The 27,785-nt window shown below is 50.5% G+C and overlaps 1 protein-coding gene and 1 long non-coding RNA gene across 3 annotated transcripts in view; one reads left to right on the forward strand and one right to left on the reverse strand.

The window, feature by feature from the left end:
* The window catches only part of FAM219A (family with sequence similarity 219 member A), a 48,917-nt gene that overhangs the window by 7,841 nt on the left and 13,291 nt on the right, over nt 1-27,785 (forward strand). The gene's annotated exons all lie outside the window — the stretch shown is intronic.
* The window catches only part of LOC112548649, a 54,309-nt gene continuing 49,837 nt past the window's right edge, over nt 23,314-27,785 (reverse strand). Inside the window, exon 5 of the long non-coding RNA XR_003092302.1 lies at nt 23,314-23,620. This is a non-coding gene — a long non-coding RNA (uncharacterized LOC112548649). The remainder of the gene's footprint in view (nt 23,621-27,785) is intronic.

Here is a 27,785-nt window from a genome sequence, read left to right on the forward strand (position 1 = left end):
CCCTCCCCAGGCGGGGGAATCCGTGGGAGAAGCCCCCATGGCTGCCCTGCCTCGCCCCATCCCCCACCCGGCCCAGCCTCCTGGCACTTTAAAAAAAATTAATACGTAAGTAAAAAAGCCCCGCATTCACTGGCTACAGGAGCAACAATTGGGGCCTCTGGGCGCTGGTGGCAGTGCTGCGTGGGGCAGTGGGGGGCAGCAGGGATCGCCCCCCCCCCCCAACTTGGCACCCATGGTGCAGGTGCAGTGTGGCTTGTCAGGGCACTGCGCACTGTCTGGGAGCTGGGGCCACGGGCTGAGCCATGCGGGGCTCCAGCTGACGTAGAGCCGCCCCAGCTCCCAGGCAAATCGAACCAGCAGAGCCCCCGCTTCCAGCGCTGCCGCACTCCCCTGTCCCCCTCTCCAAGTAATGTGCCTCCCACCCTGGCTGGGCAGCTTGTCCCAGCCGCAGTCCTTCCCTCCCCCAACCCCAACAGACTTACCTGCTGGTGCCAGATGGCATCTGCCTGTTTAGTCTATGGCCAAATCTCCAAGTCAGCTGAATCTTTTTCCAAAACTTTTCCGAATCGATTCATATGCTTCAAATCTATTTGGAGCTTTTACTTGGTCTCCTGATTCTATTCAGATTCAGAGATTCGGTCCCCGAATCGGGCCAAATCTCCTCCGAATCAAATCAGCTACTGAAGCTTTGCACAGCCCTACTAGATAGCCCCATAAGGAGAAGCAAGTATCACAGAGCAGCCTTTGATGCAAGCTACAGCAGTCTGATTATGTAATCTCCCAACAGAGCCAGAAATGTTCCTTGCTTCACAAAGCAAGGAGCTGTCCTCGGGTTAGGAGCAGGAGAGATGTTCCATGAATTAATAGAGTACCAGCATCTTCCTACTAAAGACTGCATTGCAGGAGATTTCTCATGAAGAGAAGGCATGGTTCACTTTGGGAGCACATCTCTTCCACCCGGGCTGCTCCTGTCCTAGAGCCCAGGGATTTTAATAGTCTAGGCATAAATGCCCCCCAGGTCCCTGCGCTCTCCTATCTTTTCAGTGGGGGGGCTGTGGGTAGGGAGTGAGGGGCACCTGAGCAGGGTGTGTGAGACTGCGGGTTAGGAGGAAGGGGCCATGCTGTGGAAATGGGGTCAGAAATGGGGTCATGCCAAGGAAAAGGTGCGGAAGCACTGCCATACAGAGATGCTGATTAAGTACGTCTCCTTCCAAACACCAACGGCCCTTCCCACTCAGTGTGTGCCGACTATCACATTAACATCAGTTAGCCAACAGCCAAGAGTCGAAACTGGAATAAAGTATTGATTCAGGCTAGGAACAGGCATTGCATTTGTCCCTGGATAAGGTGTGCCTGTGTTTGTCCCACAACAAAAATGTCCTGGGATTAGCACATACACACATTGCCCGTCTCATCAGGGTTTAGTGAGCTGCTGACTCCAGTGCTGCTCTTCTGCCATTGATTCAATGACACAATCATAGGATAACTGTACAGATGCGCTTTGCAGTACCCCAGGGTAAACTGTTACTACCTTATCAGGGAAACTGTTTTTTAGGATTTACCCTGGAACAATGGACATCTGTATGTTTGCACTTTGCCCTAGGATAAAATGGTTTGTCCCAGGATACATATGACATCTGCTTGCAACCTTAGAGCAGTTGACTCTGCTGGTGATTTAAGAGATGAATGCAGAATTCCCGTTGCATGGGGTGATGGAGCATGTTATATCCCCGAGGCACTGGAATGCAACCAGACGTTGAGAGCGGGGTTTATGGACGGGTTTACATTCCTGGTGAAGATCAGTGTTAACTGAGGAAATGATCCCCAAGGAGAAAGCGGGTAAGCTGAGAGCGCACACAACAGTGTTTAACTCCTGCTGTCCTACCTCTTGAGTGCCACTGATTTATGACAGATATCACATTGCTCCGCTGCCTGGAAGGAGAGGTCCTGGAGGGGGAGCAGTCAATATTAGTTGAGAATGAGAGAGGCTCCAGGGTTCAAGAAAACTAAATCCACACATTCCTAACCCCAAACTTAATCATTGCAGATGCATCTCCAGTCCCCAGGAAGGGTTGCCTGCCTTTCTACCTTCCTGTTGATCCTTCATTTCAGGAGCCAATTTATTTTTCTAAGAAAATGTAATACTGCTGGGTTTGCTGTAAAGCCCCTCCACTGAGCGGTTGCAGAGTGCACCACACCATAACCCCAGCAGTAACAGTGTTCAAAGAAACAGCCCACTCACAGACGGCTGTTTCTGTCTTTGCACAGGCCTGGGTTTAATGACTGAGGACTGGGGTCCAAATTCAGCTGAGCTGCTGGTTACCATGGCAGATTGCCAGGCACTTGAGACCTGCAGCTACGTTATGCAAAGCGAGGGCTGATCACAGCAGCCTGGATCTGTAGCATGGAGGTTCAGCCTGCAGATCCCCTACCTGGCCCGTCTCTTCTGGGGGCGTGGTAGAGAAATGCATGCTGGGATATGTAGTCCCTAGTAGTGGACACCCCTGACTGTTACACATGAGTCAAGCTTCTTGCACAGAGCTGAACAGTACAGAAAGGATCTGTACAGTCCTGCTGTGCATAGTTCATTTTCCATGATGCCTCTTTGCCTCCTACTTTATACGGCGGAGGCTGGTGTCTTTTAGATGTTCCATACAGAAAACAGAACAACAAGCAAAGGCTGTCAATGGCTGGACAATCAATACCATTAGCGTATCCTTTTGTCAGCTCCTCAAGTAGGGAACTATTCCCAATTGTTCTGCCGTAACAGGGCGATTAATGCTAATTAGGTAGAGCAGCTGTTGTTTCTGGGAAGAAGCTCTGTAGATGGATTAGAAAAGCATTTTTTAAAAGAAGACTCCTTAGCTGGCTCCCAAGGTGCCAGCTCTATTAATAACACTGTAGATCTCCATGTCCATATGCATTTACATTGAGACCTCAAGTGACATCATTACCTTAAGTGCATAAAGCCCTTTTCCTCCCTTGGGAGTTCCCATTTCCTTTAACAGTCTGTCCTGTGTAGTGGGAGAATGAATAATGGGGAAGCAGGGGCACATCAATAGTATAGCACCGCTATTGATTTTCTTGGCAATGACAGAAGCGCAGCCTCCCACTCAGAGGTCTCCCAGGGAGGAAAGGAATTTATTTAAACATTATTTCATGTGCGATTACCCTTTCCATTTGTAACAGAAATTGTGCATACAGTTAGTTTACTGGAGCATCCTCTCTGCACAGTACCTCATTTCTACCTGGGAGTGTTTACAGGAGGGAAGAGGCTGACACTCTAGTAAGCGAGGGGCTAAGTGGTGGAGATGCAGGGCATTTTGCAAACTGGTTGTAGTTTAGGCAGCATGGGAGCCCGGTTTGCTGTCAGGGTCAAGAGGAGACTGATTTATTGGGAATCTGAAAGGCCCAGATTGGAAGAACGGGACTGGCAGGTGGGAGGGCAGTTGGATGAGATCAGTGAGAAAGGAGGTGCAGGTTTTACGATCCAGGAGTGAAGCTACTGATTTGGATTAGAAGCTAGTGAGATAAGCGTGGTGTTCCTGACTATATATAAATGTCTTAAAAATTCATGAGAAAAGCCAAAAATAAGTATTTGCCAAGGGGATCTACATGGGTAGTCTGTCTTAAAGCAGAGGACTGGATGTCAGGAATTCTGGGCTCCATTTGTGTCCCTGCCCCTGATTCACTAAGTGACTTTGGGCAGCTGCCTTACTCTGCACTCTCCGATCTGTGAAACAGGTAGGGTAGCAAAGCAAAGGTTGCAAATCCTCTAGTGGAGAGCCTGTTGAAAGTCTCAGTCAAGAACGTAATACCCCCCCCACCCCAAGCCTAAACTCTGCAGCGCTGCAGAAGGAGGACGCAGGAGAGTACAAGGCATGGGGTATAATTTACCTTTTCTTATTTTTTCCATGTTGTGAGTGCTGTGCTTCTGAAGGGTCCACCAGAGTATTATCCGCAGAGGTGCTGTGCACCAGTGCAATTTGACTTTGACCTTGGAAGGGGCAGCTGTGGTTGTGTTGAGGAGAGAATTTTCCTTCTTTCAGTCCATGGTGCCTCAGCTGAGAGCACCCTAGTCTTCCTGCTCTGTAGTAGGCAGTGCATGTGCACGGCCATGTGCATAACACAACTTAACAAGAAAGAGGCAGAATTCAGCATCCTGCTTGCCATCACACACCTTTGAGGTAAATAGACTGCTCCAACTTTTATTCGAGCCTAATTTGCATAAAATGAACTTTCCCACCTGGGAGAACTTACACCATCCTCTAGTTCTCCTGGGCATGAATTTCATTTCTACCTGGGAGAAATTTTACAATCTTTGCACTCTCCTTTGCCTGAGGAAGGGCATGTGAGCCCAAAAGCTTGCAAATGAAAAAAATCTTTTTTCATTTTGTTGGTCTAATAAAAGATATTGCTTCTACCACAAGAGTTCTGACTATGTATATGTATATGTATATGTACAGACACCGTCTCGCTGGTGTGAACTGCTCCAGAACAGGCCACAGCATCTGCAGACTGTATCATCCCATTGGCATTTTGCCCTTGCACTGGATTCATTAATGAGGAGACTTGCTCTGTGCCTACCTGACAGCTGATCCAATTTGTTCTGACTGCTCAGTGGTCTGGGCTCTTCCTTTGTCTTCTCTACAAGTTTCCATGTTCAGCGAGTAGCCGCGAGGGTTTGCAGCCTGCTGTATAGTGTCTCGGTGCTGAAGCGCTGGGTCCGCAGATAAGTACTGTATTAAATACAAATAATACGCACTTGTCAGCGGACAGGTATTTGCCAGTGCAAGTGCACTGTGGTTCATGGCTCTTCGCTGCCGTTTCCAGGCCAAGAGGATCCTGGTGGCACGCTAAAAATCTTCCTGTCCTCTCTGAGGAGCCTACGGATCTAGAGAGGGCAGGAAAAGAAGGCAAAGTATAAATTAACTATGGTTACAAAAAGTCGAAGCACAGTGGCATGCAACCCTTCCTCGTATGGGGCCGTTTGTAATTCTTTATTTGCATTATAGTCGTGGGTGAAGCCGAAGGTCAGGGGCTCCGAGTGCTGTACGGAGGTGACAGTCCTGACCTCGGGGTGCTTACAAGGTTCAGGAGAAGACTCAAAGGATGACATGGAGAAGTGCTAGGAAGTCTCTTGAATAACTAGTAGCTCTGCCAGTTCTCCATATGCCTGGCATCGCCCAGCTTGGAAGAGAATACGAGTTTGGTTTAGTTTTGCTAAACCAGGCAGCCCGGGACAAGTCACGGACGGGGCCTGCGGCACAGCAGAGAAGCAGGAAGCAGAACTGGCATAGTTAGCTGGAGCGGTAGAAGAGAGACATGCCTAAGTGGGGCTAAATCACGAGAGGCTGTCCAAGCTTCTGCTTCTAGGGTGAAGGAGCAAGACGCTGGGGAAGACTAGTCAGAATGAAGAGCTGGGACGAGGGTCCTAGCAAGCTTTTTATCGAGACAGATGGATTTGAGGTAGGAGCAGGAGTCAGAGTGGGAAGAGAGGAGAGTAAACTAGAAAAGACCCATGAACAGGGACAGAACAAGTCCTGGCAGTTTGAGCAGAGCAAAGCCGGGGTTGTCGAGAACATCAGCTTCCCTACCCTTCCTGCCGCAGACCCCGCTTGCACTGGCTTTATTCCGCTCCCACACCTCAGCCATTCATGGTCTGCCCCAGGCTGAATGTTTCTGAAGGTTTCAGAAGAGGAATCAGTTGTTTCAGAGAACGGGCGGTGGGAAAACACATTGCCCATGGCTTAAAACAATCTCATGATTGCTTTTTGGAGACGCTCCAGCAGAAGAAACAGAGCAGCCAAGCAAGAGGCAAGAAGGGACTTGGCACGTGAGCAGGCTGTAGTCAGCTGTCCCAGCTGTCTGCCCTGCATCTGTGGACTATCTGAGAGGGACACTCCTGCTTGTGTGCTCCAAATCCAGCAGCGCAGCAGTGAAGCCACCCTGGGACATCTCCTCCTGGCTGCTGTCCAGATCGTAGCCTCTGCCATGCCTGAGAGCAACCAGGGAGAGCACGCTGGTGTCCCTTGAGCAGCTTCACTGCCTCGTTCCCAGGTTTGGCAGGGGGCAGGAGTGGGTGGGTGGGCTTGCTCAGGTTCATCACACCTGGGGCATGCCAAGGGTGCAGTGTAGACGCCCTCTGAGCCCTGGACTGAAGTAAGAGGAAGCACGACTGGGATGCTGACGTGCTTCACCCCTGGCAGAACCAGCCCATGGTCTCTGCAGTCGTTTTATGGCACTGCAAGCAGAGTCCTCCGGCTGCTCTCCTTCAGGACTGCAAATTTCACGAAGCTCTGCTCCCTTTCCGGCTGGCCTCCTGTTTATCGAAGCAGGGCCCCGTTGGGAGAAAACAAAGCGTTTTCTAGATGCCGAATATTTACAGCAACAAGATTTGCTAAAAGCTGTGAAGCCCACTGCAATCTTCGGACGGTCTCTGATTCAGTTTCTCAAGCTGTTAATCGCCCTCCTCGGGAGAGATCTGAATGATTATATTGGTCATGTTAGAAGAGCTTCTGCTGGTGAAGGCATTTCTGGTGTCATGCATAGGCATCAGACATCACAGTCAGATATTGGGCCCAACTGCTTCCTTGATGCACCTCTATCCAATCAGAACAAGAAGAAATAATAAAAAAAATAAAATGCTAGTCTGGGAGAGAACATCAGAAAGCCTTATCAAACCCGTTGCCAAACATGCAGTAGAAACAGCTTAGTCCATTGTGGCCCCTGGGCTCCTGCTACCAGCCGATAGGACATCCTCTTCAAAAAGTCACCGGTACAGACCGTGGGAAGACTGCAGGTGGGACTTCTGGCACACGTGTACCAAAATGAACTGCAGCGTTCGTACTAAAAGTACTCCTTCAACAGCAGGTGCCGTTCTTGTTACACGTCTGGCTCATTCCCTGGGAGGGGTTTTCCCCTTCCTCCTCATTCTCCAACCCTGTGTTGCCACTTCTTCAGCTTCTGACTTTCACCTAGGGCCGAGCAAGCGCCGTGCACTCAGCAGAGCATTAACCTCCCTGAGTTAGTGCAGAACAGCGCCCCCGTTTCTCCGTCCCATCTCTCCGGGGTCTGTTTTGCCCTGCAAAATGTTCTGCAGAGGATTCGTGAAGAACAGCTGGACCTGTGCTGCACGGGCACAGTGATTCCAGCTGCCTGCTCCCTGCTGGGTGTGTTTAAGCAGCGCTCTGGTATCTTTTGAATGTGTCTTACATCTTGAAAATAGATTTACAGATTTCGTGGCCACTTCCAGCCATAACTGTCATGTAGTCTGCCACAGGCCGTGGTCATTCACCTCGCCATCCCTGAGCCAGCGCCAGTAACACCTGACTGGACTGCAGTTCACCTGGCAGAAAGTTATCCCACGTTGCTCTCCAGGCCTCAATGGGTGCAGATCCCATCCTATTCCTTGGTGACCTGCTCAAGGGTTAGTTTAAAAAACAGGCCTGGTTGACTCTGTAGCTTCAGCTTCCAGCCATTGGACTGCTCTCTGCCTTGGTGTGCTACCTGACTGAGCTCAGCCTTCTTCACCCTGGGCACACACCTGTAGGCAAGTTACCGCTCAAATCTTTTCTTCAATAAGGTAAAATAGAGCAAGTTCCTATATAAAATTACAGCCTCGAGGGCATTTCCTGCTTTTAAGGAATTGTTTAGAAAAGGTCCCTGTGATGGACAGCATTCATCTCCTCTTCCCTCCAAATTCGACTCGGGTATTTTAGGGTTGGGAGGCGAGCACATGGACATAGGAGCTCACTCAGAATACAAAAGCATCCTGCTGCTGCCCCACTGAAACCAGAAAATAGCCACAGTTGTTTTAAAGCCTACCCCTTGTTCTGTCCCAGTGGCAAAAATCCTGGTCTGTGCGTCGGCTTTCCTTGCTTCTCATATAACTATCTCCGTCCCCTTCCCTACCACCCACCTATAATCTGTACAAAGTAGTGCAGTTAAAATCCAGACCCTTCCACCCCCGCAACTCCTCACTCCTGCTCTTCAGGCCCTTTGCTACATCTCTCCCACTCTCAACATCTGTCATATTATTTGTCCTTACCTTTAAGGCTCTGCATACCTCTTCTGCTGCCTACAGCTGACCCCCTACCTCCCATGCCTGGGGGATTTCTTCGTGGTGCTCCCTAGTCAGAGAAGAGCCAGCATTGATTTTGATTCAGCTCATCTGGGCTCCCGTATTGTCATCCCTCGCAGTCGAAGATGATTGTCTTCCATGATTGTCTTATCTGTGGGTCCAGAGATGGCTGATGAGACCAATCTGGGATCGACAGACTGCTGCAGCTCAGGCACGTGTTTCCGCGCAGGGCAGGCGACTCTGGATTTTTGATTCGGTCCACAGCATGCTGTTTCTGCTGCTCCCGCTTTTCCATCTCCTGTTGCCTTTGTAAGGTTTCAAAGTACTAAGATCCTTGCAGCAGACTCTTCCTCCATTTGGGGCAGTCCTGGGTGATAGTTTCCCATGACTTGATGTTGATGTTACATTTTTTTCAAGTTGGCCTTGAGGACGTAGCCCTCCTCTTGAGCTTATGCCTTGACTGAGCTAGAAGAGTAAAACTTGCTTCAGGAGTCTGGAGTTGGACATCTGGATGACGTGGCTGGTCCAGCAAAGTTGATGTTGGATGCTCATTGCCTTGATGCTTGTGGTGTTTGCTTGCGAGAGGATGCTAATGTTGGTGCATCTGTCTTCCCACTAGATTTGAAGGATTTTCCTCAGGCAGCATTGATAGTATTCTCCAATAACTTGAGGTGTCTTCTGTATGTTGTCCACATCTCAGCTCCATAGAGTAAGGTGAGGGTCATGACTGCCTGATAAACCATGAGCTTGGTTATCAGTCTGATGTTGCAGTCTTCAGACACCCATTTCCTCCAGCACCTGAAGGCTGCACTTACACTTTTAAGGTGATGTTGGATTTGTCTGTCCATGTCAGCCTTCTGCAAGACATGGCTTTCAGGCTATGGGAACACTCAACGTTCCCCAGTCTCATCATAAATCTGAATTACCCGAGCTAGAGACTGCTCATTAACAGCTTGCTAATGGAGGACCTTCGTCTTCTGAATGCGTCAGTCCCATTTTCTTGCATGCCTTGGTAAAGACGTTGACAACTGCCTGAGGATCCGCTTCCAAGTAGAGCACAGACGACAGCATCAGCGTACCGGAGCTCGATGATTAAGGCCGGGGTGGTCTTGATTTTGGCTCAGAGTCAGCTGAGATTAAACAGCTTGCCATCCACTTGGTAGTTTAGCTCCACTCCGAGTGGTCAGACGTAGCATCATGGTAAGGAATAGAAAACAGTGTTGGAACAACGATGCAGCCTTGCTTAATTCCCATCTTAACCTCAAAGAGGTTGGAGGAGACCTGATCCAGGGAAGGGGAGCCATCAATGCCCATTGGAAGGAGCATTTTGAAGATCATAATTGTTGACCAGAGTCAGCTCCATCCTGCAACGCCCAGTCAGAGACGATCCTGGAATCCCTCCAACCCTTGACGAGGCGAGGAAAGCCGTCAAGCAGATAAAGCATATCGAGAAGATAAAGACAGACAAGGCATCTGAAGCTGATGGAATTGAAACCTTCATGCAGGAGGAGAGGAGCGCACATCACAGCTCCATGCCCTCATCTTAAGGATCTGGAACGGGGAAATCTCATGTTGTAAAGAACTACTGCTCATAGCATGATAGAAATGAACCCTCCCGGTGCTTGAAAGCATTCCCCTTGTATACATAAAGGCCTCATCTTTTGCTTGCATCCGCATTTAGTTTTAACCTCATTCCCTCCTGCTTTACATTTAAAGTAATTGCTGCTTTATCCAGTCTCCCTGGTAGCAATTTTTGTTCACTTGGATACAATTGATACAAATAAGTTAGAAAGCACTGACATCTTTGGGAGGAATGCTGCAGTCCTCCCCCTCTGACTTGGCATTCGGAAATGCACCAAGTAGAGAGCACTTCCTGCCATGAATAAACTACATGGTGGATTTGAAAATAGTCTTTAATCACACTGGGTATTCTGAGCTTCCTGCTGTTGGCAGCCTCTTTGCTGCAAGGTGAGCTCATGTGTGATGCCGGCAGCGTAGGGGCGCAGTGTCGCAGAAAGAGAAGAGAAGACCGAGGGGGATTGAATAGCAGCCTTCACCTCCCTGCAGGGGGGCTGCAAAGAGGATGGAGCCGGGCTGGTCTCAGTGGGGGCAGATGGCAGGACAAGGAGCAATGGGCTCAAGCTGCAGCAAGGGAAGTTGAGGTTGGATATTAGGGAAAACTTTCTGACTAGGAGGCTGGTAAAGCACTGGAGCAGGTTACCCACAGAGGTGGTGCAGTCTCCATCCTTGGAGGTTTTGAAGACCCGGGTACACAAGGATGCTGTAGTCAGGGTTGGTCCTGCTTGGAGCAGGGGGTGGACTAGACATGACCTCCTGAGCTCCCTTCCACCCTCATTGTCTCTGGTTCTGTGAAAGGAAACTGAATCTCTCTCTCTTCAGTTCTGAGCCTGAAAGCAGGAAAAGCAGACTTTTCAAACACGGGTTTGTGGCAGGCTGTGGCACTAGATGTGCAAGAAGGAGCCTGAAGTACAAACAAGGCAGTGCGAGCCAGAGATGCAAAGTCTGCTGTATTAAATGACACTGGGATATAAACAGACCTTGAACAAGGTTTTTTTTTAATATTTAGGTGATGCTTTCAGGTATTGGGAACAAGAGTTCACAATTTGGGTGGCTTTTTATCATTTACCATCCAAACAGATTTCCTTTTCTCGTTAACTTTTCAGGACAAGCAAGTCCTTTGGCAGGTAAGCACGCCCAGTAATGCTTAGTGAGTTGTTTTCATGGGCTAGGAAACCCACCCGAGCTGCAGCGTTGGTCACTCTGAACGTGTCTGCAAAATCTGGTCCAAGCTGATGAACGTTTCCAGTTGCAAAAAACAAAACTGGGGGTGGAGAGGCATGAATCACAAAACTGCTGGACAAGAAGCGGTTGTATCCATCCCCTTTTTGTCCAGTAGCTCCATGGTCGTAGCACTCACTCTGAGTCCAGGTTTTATTCTTTCCTCTGTGCAGGGGCAGTTCAGCCCACCTCTGCTTCCACCCACGAAAGGGCCATAACCACAGGGCCGTGGGGTTTTCTGGGCTATGGGACTTCCGTGCCCCATTGGTCTGGTCCACTTGGAATAACCTTAACATTTAAACATTTGCTAAAGCAGGGCCTGAAACTCAGGTGTCCTCCACACCCGGCCCAGGGCTCACTCTCAATGGCTCAGCAGACCGTTCCCGAAAGCAGCTTGCCCTGACTGCCTGATCGTCTGGCTGGTGGGACCCCAGTCAGAAAGGTATTGGGAAGACCCGGGTTGAAATCTGCTCTCTGCCTCATTTGGGGCTGGGTGTTGAACCCAGTGCAGGTGAGCAAGGGTGAGGGGCAGTGTCTGAAATAAGTAAGTAAAGGGGGAAAAGGACAGTATCAGCTTCTTATGGCCAGGTGGTAGGACATGGTCAGCATCCCAGCAGAGGAGAGGTCCAGAAGGAATTTGACAGAGGATTAAAGAGGGAGAAAGGGCCAGTTCACGTGACACTTCTTCAGTTCCCTGCGTGTTATCACGTGTGGAGCCAGTGTCTTGGCCGTGCTGCCTCTCTCGAGTGAGAGCTGAGTTGGCAATAAGCTGCCTGCAGCACCTACTGGGCATTTTGCCTCAGCCTGTTTCACTCCCCTACTTCATTACATATTTAAGCAGGTTCAGGTGAGGATAGAGTACTTCATTATGCAGCCGGCCAGTCCTTGGACCTTCTGGGTCAGCCCTGAGCTCCCAGGGCACCGGGATTGCAGGAGTGCTGCGTCTGGGACAGCTTTACCAGTGGGGACCTCTGCGGTGACCCGCAGGTTTATTTTAGGCTGAGCTAATGAACAGCTGAATTTCAGGAGCTTTTCTTACACTTGGGGACAAAACATGAGCGCGCTCGGATCCCTTTGGAGCTGGCTTCTCTTGCCAGGTTAACTGAGGGGGTTGATTAAGAAGCAGGAAGCAAAAGTGAACTTCTTCATTTCCCTCAATGCCAATCGACTGAACGCTTTTCCTGATGCACGGTGGAAGGCCTGCTTTATTTTCCAGAAGAACGGCAGCCTCCAAGCTCAGCCTGCCTTCCAACTCTAGTTATTTCTCAGGTCTCCTTTTCTTTCTAATTGATTATTTTTAAAAGCCCCATTAAGTTCCAGCTAGTTATTTTCTCAGGGGTAGCTAGAAGACCTTGTGTGGCTGACAGGCATGACGTTTGCAATTCATCTGAGATCACATGGGACAGGAGAGCTGGGAGTAACACCCAACAGACCTCTGCCTCCCGGTCCCCTGCCCAAACCACCACGTCCGCTCTCATAGCATAGTGGGTTCCTCCGCTTACCCCTGCAACTTCAGTGCTGTTGTTTTTAAACCTTGATCTGTTGCTTACTGTGGCTGGCTCCCTCCTGCTTCCCGTGTTTGTAAAGTGATCTAATTCCCGACCACTTTAAAGCTAAATTTAACCTTCCGCTAACTTCAGGGAGCCTTGAGCGTGCCCCAGAGAGCAGAATGTGCTTCTTTCAACAGGATACCTTTCCTTAGGGTGGTGTTACCTAGTACTTCCTAATGTCTTTAAATGCTGAGTAATCTTGTGATGTGCACAGGCTGTTCAAGGTCCACACCCCTCTACTTCACCCAACGCAGAGCATTACAAAGAAAACTCGGAAGGGAAGGAGAAACTCAAATGCAGCGAGTGAGTCAGACAAATGACTGATGAGCAAGAGCCCCAAACACGGACGTAACAACTGTGCAGTTGTCATGTATTGGAGCTTTGTTTCCTTCGGGCAATAGGATCTCTTAATGGGCTGTGGCACTGATTCATGTTGCCTTGTTAAAGGTATTTAAGTCTCGGAGATTGGCACAGATTGGGTTTCTGCAGTGATTTAGATTTTTAAAGGGATCCTGCCAGAAAAGACTGTATGCCCTAATCTGATCATTGCACAGGACTTACGCAGACAAGCATATGCACAGCACGTAATGAAGAATTAAACAAGTCAAAGGAGGAAGCCAAGAAGGTGGCTCAGAATAGCGTCACAGGTACGGCCTGGACATGGGGGATCAGGGTTCAAAAGCAAGCCCAGGGTCAGAGCACCTGGTATCAACATGAGTCTTAGATAGCACATTGGAGGCTGCGTTGGGTCCATGGTCAAGGCCAGGCCAGGAGGTAGGGAATCCAGGGTAGGCAGGACCAAGGTCCTGGGATCCAAGACAGAGGTGAGGCAGGAATGAAGCTAGAGCAAGGCTGGAGGCACCCAAGTAACCAGACTACCAACACTGCTGCCAGGACAATCCCCCAGGCCAAGCGGGAGGATTTTATAGCCTTCCCATCCAGAGCTTGTGCCTTCCATTGGTTTCCTTGGATCACATGGGGAAGCGCACGGGAAGGACCAGGCTGGGCTGTGTCCAGCACCAGGTTTGCTGCTTGGTGGCACTGTAGCCTGGGCCTCTGCCCACACGCCTAGAAAACCTGGGTTTGAGCCTCCGAGGTCCTGACAGAGAGTTAAATAAGTGACCAAGCTATAGAAAGGTGGCTGAGTCCACTGCACAGGACAAGAGGCTTTTGCAATGTCTGTGTTGCACACCTGCATCCTGTCAATTCAAGGCAGAGGACAAGAAGGATTGATTTTAAGCCAAAGGAAGTTAAAATCCATCTAACATCCCTGGAGGGTGGTGAGGTCTACTACTCTAATAGCTTTGAAGAACATTGTTTGGGTCTCTTGATAAGGAATTCAGAGCAAGGGCGGAAGGGGTAACAGGCACCTTCTCGAGGCTCCATCAGATATGTGGAAATTCCCATGGGAAAAATATAATTATTGGTCTATAGCAAACTCCTAAATGGAGCCTATAGCCAAGGGGAAAACAAATCTCTTTCATGGTGTTGGAGTCTTGAACAAAGAGCAGCTTTGAAAGGCTTATGTTATATCTAGCAAGGTTATAGAATAATTCTAAAACTTTTCAAACACAAGATAAAACAAAAAAATGCTACTTTCCCAACCTTGCAGGCAGCTCTCTAGTCCAATGGGACATCACAGAATAAAGCATCCAAAGAAATTACGCAGAGCCCAACAATACACAGGGACTTAAAAGGGAGAATCAAAGGGGTACTTATTATGCGTTCTCATTTGAATTGACCTATTTACTCTTGCGCTGGGTGGCAGATCTAGCAGGCAGCATTGGAGCTGGCACTTGCCAGCAGTCGCGGAGAGGCTGCAGCATTCAAAGCCCTGATCTAAGAAGCGGCAGCATCGCAGGTGGAATAACAGGGCAGTTGTTGGCAAGTCCTGATTTCCTACTGGGGATCCTTGTTGACTTTGACAACTCTGCCTTGTGTGCACTTGAAGGCAACTCCAGCTTCATCTTTTCCCGAGTAGAAACCCGGTTGTGCTCCACTGGGATGGCACGGGTCCTGTGCTCCAGGATCTTCGGGCATGGCCAGTTGGTTTTGGGGAAGATCTCAAGGATTTGTTTAAATTTGAAATCCCAAATCCCACATGGTATCCCAAAGCCAGCTCCACCCTTCAGTTGGGAAGGAGCACAGACATGACTGAAGTTAGCTGCAGAAGTGGCACTTATGGGCCTCTTAGGCATGTCTTGAGGAGGCATGTAACTCCATGCAAGTCAGGGGGTCCCTCCCACCCTTTAGCCCCACTGCCTAGTGGTTAGAGCACTTGCCCAGGGCATGGGAGACCTGTGTCCTAGGCTCCTCGTGCTCAGAGAGGGTTTGAACCTGCATCTGCCTTTTCCCACCAAAGTGCCCTAAACCCCAAGCCTCGCCGGGCATTTTAGAGCACTCTCCACCCTGCTGCTGTGTTTCCCCCGACGAAGGGAAAGATGTGTGGAGCCCAGAGGAGAACATGGCAGAGGGAGCTTGGCAGTGAAATGGGCACTGCCCTGGCAGGGAACGGCCCCTGGACCCGTTCTGCGCCTTTTATCCAATGGTGATTAAATGCAGAGTTCAAGAAAACCCCTGGGCCTGGAGCAGGGGCCAGACCCCAGCTCTCCACCCCCTTCCCATCTCACTGCCTCTGGCTTGTTCTTCTGGCCCCAGGTCTCTTCTCTCCCCTTCCTGGCTGCCCAGCGGGCCAGCTCGAGCAGGGTGGCACATGCTCTGGTCCCCTCCCTCCTCTTCTTCCCTCACGCAGTCACTAGTCATGGTTTTCCTGTTATTAAGGGTTTAGGCGCCTTTCCCATGGGAAGTCAGGCAAGTTATGCAGGAACAATAGGGTCTAAAACCCTGCATACGTGGTCCTACGTGCCTCTTCCTCACCTAAAAGTCCAACGTGTGGGTCAGCCGTTTCTCAGCTGTTGAGACCAGTCATCTCCAGCCACGCTCCGGGGCAGGTTGTTCTCAGCAGAGAGCCCACAAACTCACTTTTCCTCACTTCTCTTGACCCAACCTACCTGCAGAGGGTATTTCACCTGGGCTTTCTCTGGGGCACAGAGAAGGGAGGTTTTTTGTTGTTTGTTGGGGGGTTTTGGGGGGGGAGGGAGGGGGTGTTTATGCTGTGCAAACATATTCTTGTACACCTTCTCAGGAAATCCAACTGGAGACATGTCGGGGTCACTTGTAAATATAAAGCATGGAGGGTTAATGATTTTGCAGGGTGCTAAACGTATGGTGTGACCTGCAGGTATCTTTTGATCCGACTGTCAGTGCCGGCAATACCAACGCAGTCAGCCAGCTGGGCTGCGGGGTCGGCAGCAACTCCAAACCCTGGTTTCCCAGGGCCAGCCAAATAGGTGTTGAGGGGTGAGAGAGCCCCTCCACGATTGTGTCAGCATTTGCACTACAGCAAGAGAACCCCTTGTTCCTTACTGCAGCGACTTATTCCTCCATAGCTGGCCAGAGTACGACAGGTCCATTAAGACCCACATTACACCTGCCAGGGTCCCCGCAGTGCTTTTTTGGCCTGGCACAGAAAACGTGTCGTCGTTGATTAGGATCTGAATCTCACCTCCAAAGCCGTGGTCCTGCAGGGGGACTGAATCGGCGTGAAGTGGCAGAACCCGTTCCACTTCAAAGTGTGGCCACAAACTAAAACAGGACTGTAGAGATAGTCAGGGGGAGGAGAGGCACGGATTTATTATCATCACACTAGATTGGCTCCTTTTATGGGCGAAAAGATCATTTTTCCTTATTTCTGATGCTGCACGCTCTACCCGGGATCTGGGAATCAAACCCGTCTCTCCCTCCATCACCCATAATGAAGGCTTTGCGCTTGGGTCTGTCGAGGCGGGCAGACCACCGTCTGTCTGGTGCACCGATGAGCGTACGGGCTCCTGCAGGGCCGGTAGGAGTTAAGACTTGTCCTTGTTGGCAAAGGGAGCCAGTGTCACCTGAGGACACATGGGGAGTGGATACATGGGAGAGAGAAATGCCAGCTCGAGTTATTTTTCTGTCTAGCCCTGCATAATACCTCTGTGCGCTAAGCATGCTGGAGCTCCCTCTCCCAGCGACCAGCCCTGCTACATCCTGCTCCAGGCTGTCAAAGCATTGCAGTTCTCTCCTCCAGACGAGAGATGTTTAAAGGATGCAGATGCGCAGTGTCTCTCTCCCAGGGTGCAGAAACCCGTCGGGGCCCCCCAGCTCCGAAGGCTCAGACGCCATCAGCCCCTTGGGCTCTGGCTGCCCTTTTGCTGGTGCGGAGCTGGAGATAAGTAAAAGGTTGTTATTCCCCGAAGCCTGTCACTGCCCTTCCTTTCACCTCGCGGTTGCAGCTGTTCCAGGCGCACAGAGCTGTTGAAAGCACAGAGCATTTTTCTGCTACCCTCTTCTCTTCTCTCCCTGTTTGTTTCTCTCCCCTCCTCGTTGTGCCAGATTCACGGGAGGGAAACTCTCCCTTTGCCCAGGGAAATATGAATATTAAGATATTTTCCATTTGGTGCTCAGCAGGGCCAGAGCTTTCGGTAGCATATTGTGCATGAAAAAGGGTCTGCGTCCTGAGAGGGCTGCTAAGCAGAGGGGAAAGGCATTGCTGTTGCATCTTCCCTGCGTTTGCCTGAGTTCCCCGGGGAAGGAAATGCTCTTGCTCCTGCTCTCGCCCCTTCCCAGCCCATTTCCAATAGTGCTCCCTACTAAGGTCATCTCCGCATTAGATAATCCCGTTCCCTTTACTTCCCATCCCATTAATGTGCAATATCTCTAAAGTTGCCGATAATCTAATAGAAAGAAATAAGGACTGGTGAAAGGCCATGTTTGCCGTTACCAGGCCTGGCCACTTTGGCTTTACAATGGGAATTAAGCATCTTTGATAGAAAATAACTTTGAAGCAGAGGAAGCCAGCCTTTCTGAAAACAGAAGATGTTTCTCAGCAAGTCGCCTCTCCGGTCCCTTTTCAGAGCATCTCCCCACCTTGCGTGGAGCTGGTGCTTGGCTCCCGCTCTCTTCTTTGGCAAAGCCCTCGCTCCCCACTTGTCCCCGTTGTAGGACCCTCCTTCCCCGTATCCTGCTCGCGCCTGCCTTCCCATGCCGCCCTGCCCAGCTGGGATAGCTTCCTGCCTGCAGAGCCGAGTGGAAATTTTCTGTCAAAGCCTTTTGTCTGCCTGGGCTTTGTGTAACACAGGCTTCTGCAGGGAGCGGAAACGGGAAGCTTCTGGGCAGAGGATGGAGAAGCTGCAGCTTTCCCTGGGGAGGCTGCAGGGGGGCGAGCCGGCCAGCTGCCTCCTTCTCGTGCACCCTGGCCTCCTCACCGTCCTCCCGCTTTCCCTGTCGGCACATAAGAGCAAAGCTGGTTATCTTATAATAAAAGTGATTTGCAGTGAAACCAGAGCCAACAAGAAGCATGCCCTAACTAAAACATGGCGTCTTGGAGGCTCCTCTCCCTACCCATATGCCTTAAATGTCTCAGGGGAGGGAAAAGCCCTCCTGTGCACCATTTGTGCTGCGCAGGGACCCCTTGCTCACTGGCTCTGGGTAGGCAGGGATGCACTCTGGCAGCTCCTCTTCTTCTTTCCCACTCTCACTTTATCAGCTCCCCCCACCTCCATCCAGCTCCCAGCTGAAACACGAATGTGCCTCAGCCAGGTCGGTCCTTACACTCACAAGTTCCCTTGGGCAAGAGCTGCATGTGTGTGCACAGTGCCCAGCACAGCAGGGGCACACACCTGACAAGTCTTAGCTAAGGGCTGAGCAAATACAGGTTGGTTTTTTCCCCCTCTTCGATGAATGCAGCCAGCCAGAAGGAGGAAGAGGGAGGCAGGCATGTCAGGCTGCCAGAATTTCTGCCTCGCTGGGTGGCTGAGATGAGTGGGTCGGATAGCAGGGACTCTGCCAGTTCTGGGTACTCTCACGCGTGCCCCCGTGAAGCCAGCCTGCTGCTGGGAAGCATATTCAAAAATCCCCCCCGCCTGCTGTTTCAAAAATCCCCTCCAGTCTTAATTTTACAGTGGAGAGGAGATGTGGAGTCCCCCAACGTTGCACCTTCTTAGGGGGACCAGCCGTGCTTCAGCATCTGTTCTGCTCTGTCCAAGAGTGCGAGCATTCATTTTCCAGGCAGCGCTAACCTCTGGTGCAGCAGTGCCCTCGGGGCGCTCTCCGGCAGCCGGCCTGGCCTGCATTAGGACAGCTCACCTGTGTGCACTGTTCCTCAGTCCCGTGACGCACACGGGACAACAGGATGAGGAATTATGTGCATCCTCTAAAGCCTCTTTGCAGTAAATACCAGTAAAACCCCACGTTCCCACCTTGGACATCAGAGCTGCAGGTGACCGTGCCTGTCTGCAATTCTGGTCTCTGCAGGAGAGGCCCAGTTTGCTCTTCGCCCTGCTCTGAAGGTGCTTTGCTGCACCTGCAGCTGGGCCCCTGGCAGCAGGGACATGCCTCATCTCGCAGCTGGCTGACCCTTCCCTGCTGCAGCTCTTTTTGATGGGAAAGGTGTGCTTTTCACCATTCTGGCTGGCAGTTTGGCTCCCTCGTGGCCATCTGCTTCCCTGGAGTGACTCGGGGGTGCATTTTTCTTTTGGGGACCTTCCCCAAAGCTCCACTTCCCCTTCTGAAGTGTACGTCACCGCTGCTGCCCATACGCCGTCAGCACGTGAGGCCGAGAAAGAACAGAGCAAAGGCAAGGCTTCTGTACGGAGCAAGTACCTTCATGGAGGGTCAGCTGGGGGCTGAGGGTAGTTCCTCCTCAGTCTCAGGAGTAGCCTCACCCCCAGCTCCCACAACCAGGAAAGGAGGCAGGCAGCAGAGAAAAGGCAGGTCTAAAGCAAGCAGGTGCCCATCCTACCTCCGCCAGGAGACCAGCACTGGGAGGGCAGCGGAAGAGCTCACACCAGCAGCCACAAGCTGAGGAGCTGAGCCACCAGACTCCCCTTGCAGCCAGCTCTAGCAGGTCTCCCCAGGGCTTCCAGCTGGCGTCCCTAGCTTGCAGCTGCAATGCAGACACTAAGCAGGAAGGAGCAGAGGGATTTCGTTTTCAATCCCCACTTTACTCCCTGAGATTCCCAAAGGGAGCTCCCAAGGGACAGAAGAGGTAGGTGAGCCCGGTCTCTTTGAGGACAAGGCACAGCTCTCATCTCTTCAGATACTCCTGGCCCGGGCTCAGTTTTTCTCCTTCTGAAGCAAAATCCAGAGTGGGAGCATGCAGCATCTGGCCAGACCCCAACCCCAGACCCTTCTGCTCCTCTTCTGGGTGCAGCGTGGGACAAAGCCAGAGAAAACTAAGGCACAGGTCCGGCTGCTTCTGCTGCAAGAACCACGTTCCTGTCCCTCAGGGGCAACAGGCAGTGCCTCCTCCTCCGCACTGGGAGAGCTACTGCCAGGAGACTATTCAAATGAGAATAGTCTGCGTGCTCTGAGACTGTTCTCAGCATCCCCGTGGCTCTCCCATATGAACTGTAGCTCCAGCCCTCTACTCATGCTCTCTAGGAAGAGCAGCCAAGACCAGAAAGGGGGTGTCTAACCACGTCAGTAAAACTGGTAAAATTTTGGCTGTTACCCCAAGCTGTTCCTGGGGGTCACCTTGCCCCTGCACCTTGCTTTCATCCCTCCCACCCAAGCTGCTGTGGCTGCCACCACCTAATTAATGAGAGTTTAATCAGCAGATTGGTTCATCATAACCATATTAAATAACTAAATGAGCTTTGGGACCATTTGTCAGAGGCCCAGACAATGGAAACCTCTCTAACAAAGAGATCAAAATGGTAATCCTGTTAAAGGAATAGGTTTACCATGCATAAAGGCTTTGTAGTTGAGTTGCCACTGCTCCCAAGTACCTCGGATTCAGGCTGATAAGCAGAATAGCAGTAACACAACACCCCAGGCCCTTCTTAGCCTGCTCTCTTGCCAAAGGTTCACAGTAAATCCTTCTAGTGAAAGTATACTCCAACAGCTCTGCTCCAGCTACTAAAATATGTAAGAGTGGGGCTGCACTCTGACAGTTAAACAGTGAACTTAGTCCTTTAGCAGGGAAAGCACCTTAGGTGTTGCTACCTAAATGGGTAGTTGTCAGAGGGTTGGAACGTGATGAGCATCCGTTCAGCTGGGAGGCATGCTAATCGGTTCTGGTTGGATTACTCCCTCTCTTTTCCTTGTATTAAGTACAGACTGCTATTCACTGCTAAGGGCTGTGGAACAAAAATCCACAGGTGACAGGAGTTCTGCATTGAGGGTGACTGAATGCATCGGATATGTAACGGGTCTGCAGTCTTGTCTTTATACGCAGGATCTCAAATAGGTCCACGACGGTCACTTAAGGTGCCTGCAGTCAGTGTAGGGAGAAGGAAAGGTCTGAAGTTCTGCTCAAAAAGAAAAGGTACTTCAAACAAAGTCAACCCGTGTCAAGTAGAGCCTCTGTTATCTGTTTGCTTTCAGCTAGCGGAGGGTGATATAACGGTCCAGTAGCACAGATAGTCCAGACAGCAGCGCTGCTTACTAGCCAGGAAATTAAAATCTCACACAACTATAACCTTTGTAGAGTAAATTAAGTACAAATCTTTTATAGGCTGTAAAGCATATACCTTAGCTCATATTGCTATCATGCAGCCCATATTTTAGGCTTGTGGAAGTACGTAAGATTAGCTAAATGTCCGTGCAGTGCAAACCCAGCTATCCAAAGCTCTGCTCAAGCGCTTTGATATGAATAGGCACGGTGTCATCACCTTTATAGCTGAAGGCTGGGAATGTTTCCTATAAACCTTGGGAGTGAGCAGGTTTATACAGCACGCGCATCCCTTACCCTGGTAAAACACATGTTAAGTTATACTCTCTTACACGCATTGCTGGGCTTGAATGTTTCCTTATGCAACATCAGGATCCATTGCATACCAATTTTGAGGCACATACTGATGTCAAATCTCTTTACCTGATAGATGATTATTATTGCACTGTTAGGTGTCTGGCATTTGAGATGAAGACAAAGCTGGAGTTAGTGTGCATCTAGTGGACTTTTCTTTTTTTTAAACTTCATAATGCCGCAGTAGAGCTGGGCCAAGCAACTGGGTGTCTCCAAAAACTTTATTAAATTTGAGACAAAAACCATGAGTATGCACTTGCAGAAATTGGTTTCGAATGAAATCGCTTTGGGTTTTTTGTCGCTTTTTAAAATGGGGCAGGCAGGCAGCAGAGTTCAGTTCTGAATTATGGAATAAAAGTCTGCAGGGTTTGGGGCGTGTTGAACTTCTCAGTCGTGTGTGCGCAAATAATGTAACACCTCCATCCACTTGAACTTTCCTCCTCTGGGTGGTGGGGAAAGGGTTTCCCTAATGTAATTTAAAAATAGCCAAAGAAATCTCTTTAGAAATGTATCATTTGGGGAAGGAAAAATGCTGTTGGGACTGAACAATTGTAAACTAAATGTATTTGGCTATAGTATAATGCTGAGGTCTCATCCACCATTCACAAAAGTGGAAATAATCTGATGTATATTATTTGTAGTATCTCCTGGTTAGTAAAGACAAAAACCTCCAGCTTCTAATCCAACATCTAAGAGGAAAAAGCAGAGGAGGATGTCTTCCAGTAAAGGTCCTCACGCACCGGAGCTGTTATTGGTGTTGCCTAGATCCTATCATGATAGACACACTTGCAAGCCATAGGCACAGGTGCTGCAAAGTAAGGTGAAGGGATATCATGGCTGTCCACTGCTCGTAAGTCAGCGTGATCTAAAGGCAATAGAGCCTTTATCGTTCTGCTGCCTGAAAGTTGTGCCACACCTTCCTACCGAGGAGCACAAACAGTATAATCAGACTGGCGGTGAGAAGGCCTCTCCGGGCAGCACTTGGGAGGAACATGAAGCGGGGATGAATATACCCCGCTTCCCCACAGGGCTGGTTAGCCTGGGCAGAACACCATGCCACCCCAGCCCTACTGGTCCTGGTCCCTGAGTTCGGCTGTTGGGAGCTATCTTGGAGATCTGCATGGGAGTGAACAGTGTTGTGTGGACACATCCTGTACTGCTCAGTATGTAAAGCATTAATTATTTGTTGCACTAGCTGTTTAATTAGAAGCGGAGGCCCGGACCCTTGGTGTTGCTAATGGATGCAGGCATGGCTTTTGTGTCCCCCACATCAGAGGGCAGCTTGAGACTGGCCAGACCCTTCTAGTGATGTAAAGCAGCCTGGCTGTGAGCAGTCCAAGGGGACAAAATGACAGCGAGAGTTCAGCAAGGCATGAGGAAATGCAGCTGACATTTTCTGAAGGTATCTGTCTGTTTGCAGCCCTGGTACAGCAGGGAGCTCTGGGCGCAGCTATACAAGCTTGCTCTTATGGGTCACTTCCTACATTTATACATAGCCGGCTGGTTTCCCCAAAGCTCCTTGGGTCAGCCGAACCGAGGGGCTTTAGGTAGAAACACAGAAGCTGGCTGAACTGGCCCAACTGGGAACCTCACTTATTCGAAACTTCACTGAAAATGGGTACGCACGTCTGGTGCAAGGAAGAGGTATTTGGGATAATCAGGGCTGTCCTTTGTGGCATATAAATGTCAGTCCATATTCCCCAGGTGCGTGGAGCAGAGCAGCCTGGGAACAACCCGATTTTCCTCCACGTCCTATGCCACCTGGCTCCAGAAGTGCAAAGGCCAGTCTCTCCAGGAGCGCGAGGCATTTTCCAGCTCCCGTGCGAGAATGCAGCTCCCACGATGGGCTGCTTTGATCGCTGCAGCAGCGGAGCACAGAGGGGTTGTTTTCCTCTGCTCACCGTACACCCACACTCGGTGCGCACACAGCTCCCATCACAGTGAATAATGGAGGGGCAAACGGGCCCTGAAATCTGTTCCAGACGTGACGCAGTTCTGCTTGACAAATGGCCTCTGTCAGAGGGGAAGTGAGTGACGGTTTTCCTGCTGGCAGAACCCATGCTAATACGCCTGCACTCAATTACAGCAGTAAAGTGAAAGTTGGGGCTAGGAGTTGCCGTCAGCATTTCATTCCTTTCCCCTCCTCGCTCCAGACTCCATTGATCATTCAGCAGAATGTGACCAGACAGGTGGATTTTATTCACTGTGCACTGTACATGCGCTGCTCCTTGCGGGGCAGACCCAGGTAGCAATTCATCAGGGGATGCACGCAGTCCTCAGCCTCTGGAGTGCTCCCATCCATCGACGGGGCAGCAAGGAGTCAAACATCTCTGACCACCTCATTTCCTGGGACCCAAAGATGGAAAAAGACCTATTATGTCACAAAAAACCGATTTCCCTTTGTCCTCCCAGCTCATCAAATCCCCGGGGCCTATGTAACGTGGTTCCTCTGGTTAGTGTGCCAGTAAAGCAGGACTGAGAGCGAGGAAGTGGTTTGTAGGATCTGAGTCTTAGCACAGCTCCTTAGCATGGGCTAAAGGCAAAAACCTCCCGCCTGAACTTTGCACCTTTTGCCTCAGGTTTGCAAAATTCACACTTGTACAGCGTACCGAGGGTTTTCTGTATCATGTTCTGTATTACAGGCTTTGTCACTACTTTTTTGTGCAGAATACTAAGCTAGCTGAACACGGCGCCTAGCAAGCGTATACAAAGTGGACTGACTTATGGAATACAAAAACCCCTTTCATTTATAAAAGGCCAGAGTGCGGTATCAGAACTGGTTATGATTTTTTAAAGACTGAAATCAAGAGGAATAAATAGCTCCTCGGAATTTTTTAAGCTGCAAATTTATAAACCGGCATGTCTGGCTAAACCTGTTCTGCATCGACTCCTCTGTCTATTTATCCTCTCTCTGATAAAAGAAAAAAAGCAGGGGCATGGAACAAAACTCGAAGGCATTCACTTTAAAATGAAAGAAGGACATACTGTTTTATTTAATTCCTGATGACTCCACAGAACTCCTTGCAGCTAGATTCTGTTGTGGCAACCGGCTTGGATAGGCTGAGGAAAATAGGCATTTATATGTATCAGAGCATCCCCAAGTATTAGCAAAGGTATTTTTGCTTCCATTCTGTGAGGCACGAGCTCCTCCAACGGAGGCTCCCTCTGGACAGTGTATTCTGTATCTGGCCACTGCAGTGGTTCTTGCTCCTTTCTCTGGGGCGCTCTTCATAGGATCTCGCAGCACCCCAGGGTGCCGCAACACCCTGGTTGAGTATCCCTGGACCACTGTTTTAATCGTGTCTGGCAGATCCCATTTTAATATGTTCCTTTATGCTAAGGAAATGAAGGCTTCATTACCAGTAAAGCTGCTTCAGTTGCCTTGTCCCCAGCAAAGCACTTGTTGGAGATGCACTGGAAGTAGACACTGGAGATGTGCACTAGGGAGTGAATTCTTCATTGCTCCATTCAGGTGGCATTATTATCCCCGTATTGCAATAGTGTCTTTAGGTCTGGTCCTCACTGTGCTAAGCCCTGTACAAACCCCTGCCAGAGATGGTCCCTGTCCCAAAGAGATTGCATGCATCATCTCACCTTCAGCAGCAGATGCAGAGTCAAGAAAGAAGCCCAGGGTAACGCTGGCACTATTTTGAACAGTGACAACCCACTGCCCAGCCTTTGGAGAAAGCCCTTACAGGAAACAACCTGCCTTCCTGGCCTCTTTGTGTAGACCACCCTTAGTGAAATATTGGAGCATCATATGAATGAGGGAAGGAACCGTGCTGCAGACTGCAGCAGTGCAATAGTGGATGAAGGACAGGGGTGAGAAGGGCTGACGTGGTTGTTTGCTGGGCCCGGTTCTGCCATGCTCGCTCTTGCTCCCCCTTTCCTGCAGTCCAGGGCGGCTCGGCAGCGTGGCAGGGGGATCCTGCTCCCCCTTCTCCTTTGCGCATGCTGTCCCGTGTGCTTTCTGCCTGCATAATGTCAGCGATTAATATAAATGGAAGCAGCGCAGCCCCGTTCCCCAGGGCGCCAGGCTGAAAGCACATCGCAGTCTGCATTCTCCGACCCATCTGCCCAAACGGAAGCAGACCTGCCACTGCCTTCCACGCGCGTATACGGAGCCAGGTGGATTACCCCGAACGAGACAGAGCCTATTAACGGCGAGACAGGAAGTTCAGCATCCTAATGGAGCTCCTCACAGGCGCCCCTTGAGAGCGCACGGCACAGGCAAGCAGCTTCCCGGCTCCCAGGGTTTGAGCACAGCACCAAATGTAATGGAAGCGGGGGGGAGTCATGCCCGCCTGCTCCACTCAGCCAGGGGCACACGGGTGTCTCGGACCCGCTCAGCCTCCCAGAGCCACCTCCCGGGAACCGGATGACAAACCTCATTGGCATGAATGGTTACGGTTCAGTGCAGTTTAAATAAGAGGCATAAAATCAAAGGGAAGTGGCACGTTTCAGACACTGTTTAATGGTTTCCATGAAGGATGGGGCCTCATTATAACACTGCCCTTCTGTGGAATTGGTATCGACTTCTCCGAAATAGCTGAAGAACAGCCCTGCGTCCATTCCCCGGGCGCAAAGACTGTTCTCTTCAGTGTCTGCCACACAGGTTTTGTACTGATCTTTAAACAGCTAAGGCACCCAGCATAAAAGCCTGGAAGGGGCTTGCAGGGAGTCAGTGCTCTCTGGTTGTTCTCTGCTCACCCCTTGTTTCAGGGATCTTTCTCTTGCTTTGCCGCACCGACCCAGGCGCTCCTGGGAGCGTACATTCCCATGGGGAGTTATCCAGAGTTTGGCAGTTCCTACGACCCCTCCTTGATTAGCAGGAACCGATTTGCCATCTGGTTGCTTTGCAGCCTTATGAAGGTCGTTGCACGTGTGGCAAATGCCGCATGCAATGTGTTCTGTCCTCGGTAAGAGAAACCCAACCCCAGGAACTGCAGAAGATGAAGGGACAGGCTGTCCAGGCTAAACCTTCTGTTGCTCTGATCCCCTTTGATTCAGCAAACTCAGCCTCTGGAGAGGAGATCTTTAAGGCCCCGTGTAGGTGCTGGGGCGAGTGCCAGGGTAATTCAGGAGGTGGGACTTTTCCCGCTCACCTGAGTGTTGTGCAACAGGTGCAGTTTCTTGGATGAAACAAAAAGTCGAGGTCTTTAATGGACCCTGCGGGGTTCCCGGGTCCTTATGAAAATAGCAGCCCTTTTACATTCAACAGGCAAATAGTTAACAGTGGCCACAGCACAGGACTCCCATCTAGAACAGTGCCTCCTCCCTGGGCTGCAGAGTTCAGCTCTCTAGCTTATTCCCCTTCGTACCCCATGAACCTTGTACTCTTGGCTGCGCAGGAGAGGCAAGAGCCCCCTCCCCAGCCTAGCACGTAACCTAGCCAGGCCATTTCCTAGGAAGTGGGAGACCTGGGTTTGAATCCATGCAGACTGAAAAGGGTCTAAAACCCAGATCTCCTGCTTCGTGGGTGAGCGGCCTGGACACCAGGCTACTGGGCAAAGGCAGGCACCATCTGCATCACCAAAGCCCCTCATTCAGAAGGCCTGCTGGGTTGTAAGCTGAAGTCAGGGATGCATGATGCACAATGCATCTCCAGGTTAGATGCCTCCGCTCCAAGGAGAAGCAGGGGTCCAGACACCCTCCTGGATGTGGCACTCCTTCACCTGCTTTTATTGAGCATCAAAACCATTAGGAACATCTTCAAGAGACACTAGTCTCCCAACTTGCTGCCCAGGAAGCATAAACCCCCTGGGCAAGGAACCTAAATGTTAGACATCAAAATGCTGAGGTGGAGATGCCTTCGAGGGCAGTTCAGATCCGGCCTGCCACTCCCCGGATCGGGACATTGCAGCGCGCAGAAGCCAGAGTTCGGCTCCCTGAGATCCAGCGGGGAAGCACCCAAGGGGGTCAGCGGCTGCTGGCTGGGGATATTTCAGATCACTTCTTGTGGGTCAGGCACCCAAGCTCTGCCCAAGTCCTGTGATGGTCAGAGCCCAATGCTTCAAATTTTCAGAATCTCAAAGCTCCCACTTTCCAAAAGGAGCCAGACATTAAGAACCCAGGACCCCTTCATCTTCAGTTTTCCTGGGGCACCTAGGGGCTGGAGTCACTTGTGGTGCTGGAACCCACATTCCTGTGCCACGTCTGGAAATGTCACCCCAAGCCACAAAATAGGAAAACACGTCTCAGATAACAGCACTGTCGTCATTGCCCATTTGCTTTATGAAGTTCGGAGGTTGCTGGGTGTTGTACTGAGAAAGACCTTGGCTTGCTTTTGGACTGACTGAACAAATGCAGCATCGGAAATGGAAAACAGAACTGGTGCTTGCCCTGTGCCGTCAATGGGAGGTAGGGAACGATGATTCGTGTTGAAGGCTTGAGCCTAACTATCTTACAGCAGAACGAGATCAACAACAAAGCATACGATCCCCCATGCGTGGAGCCAGGTACCTGTTGGGAATCACCACGCCTCTTAAGCCCTTCACGGCTCGTTTGTAGA

The sequence above is a fragment of the Alligator sinensis genome, unplaced genomic scaffold, assembly GCF_000455745.1.
Source record: "Alligator sinensis unplaced genomic scaffold, ASM45574v1 scaffold1836_1, whole genome shotgun sequence".
Taxonomy (NCBI): Eukaryota; Metazoa; Chordata; order Crocodylia; family Alligatoridae; genus Alligator; species Alligator sinensis.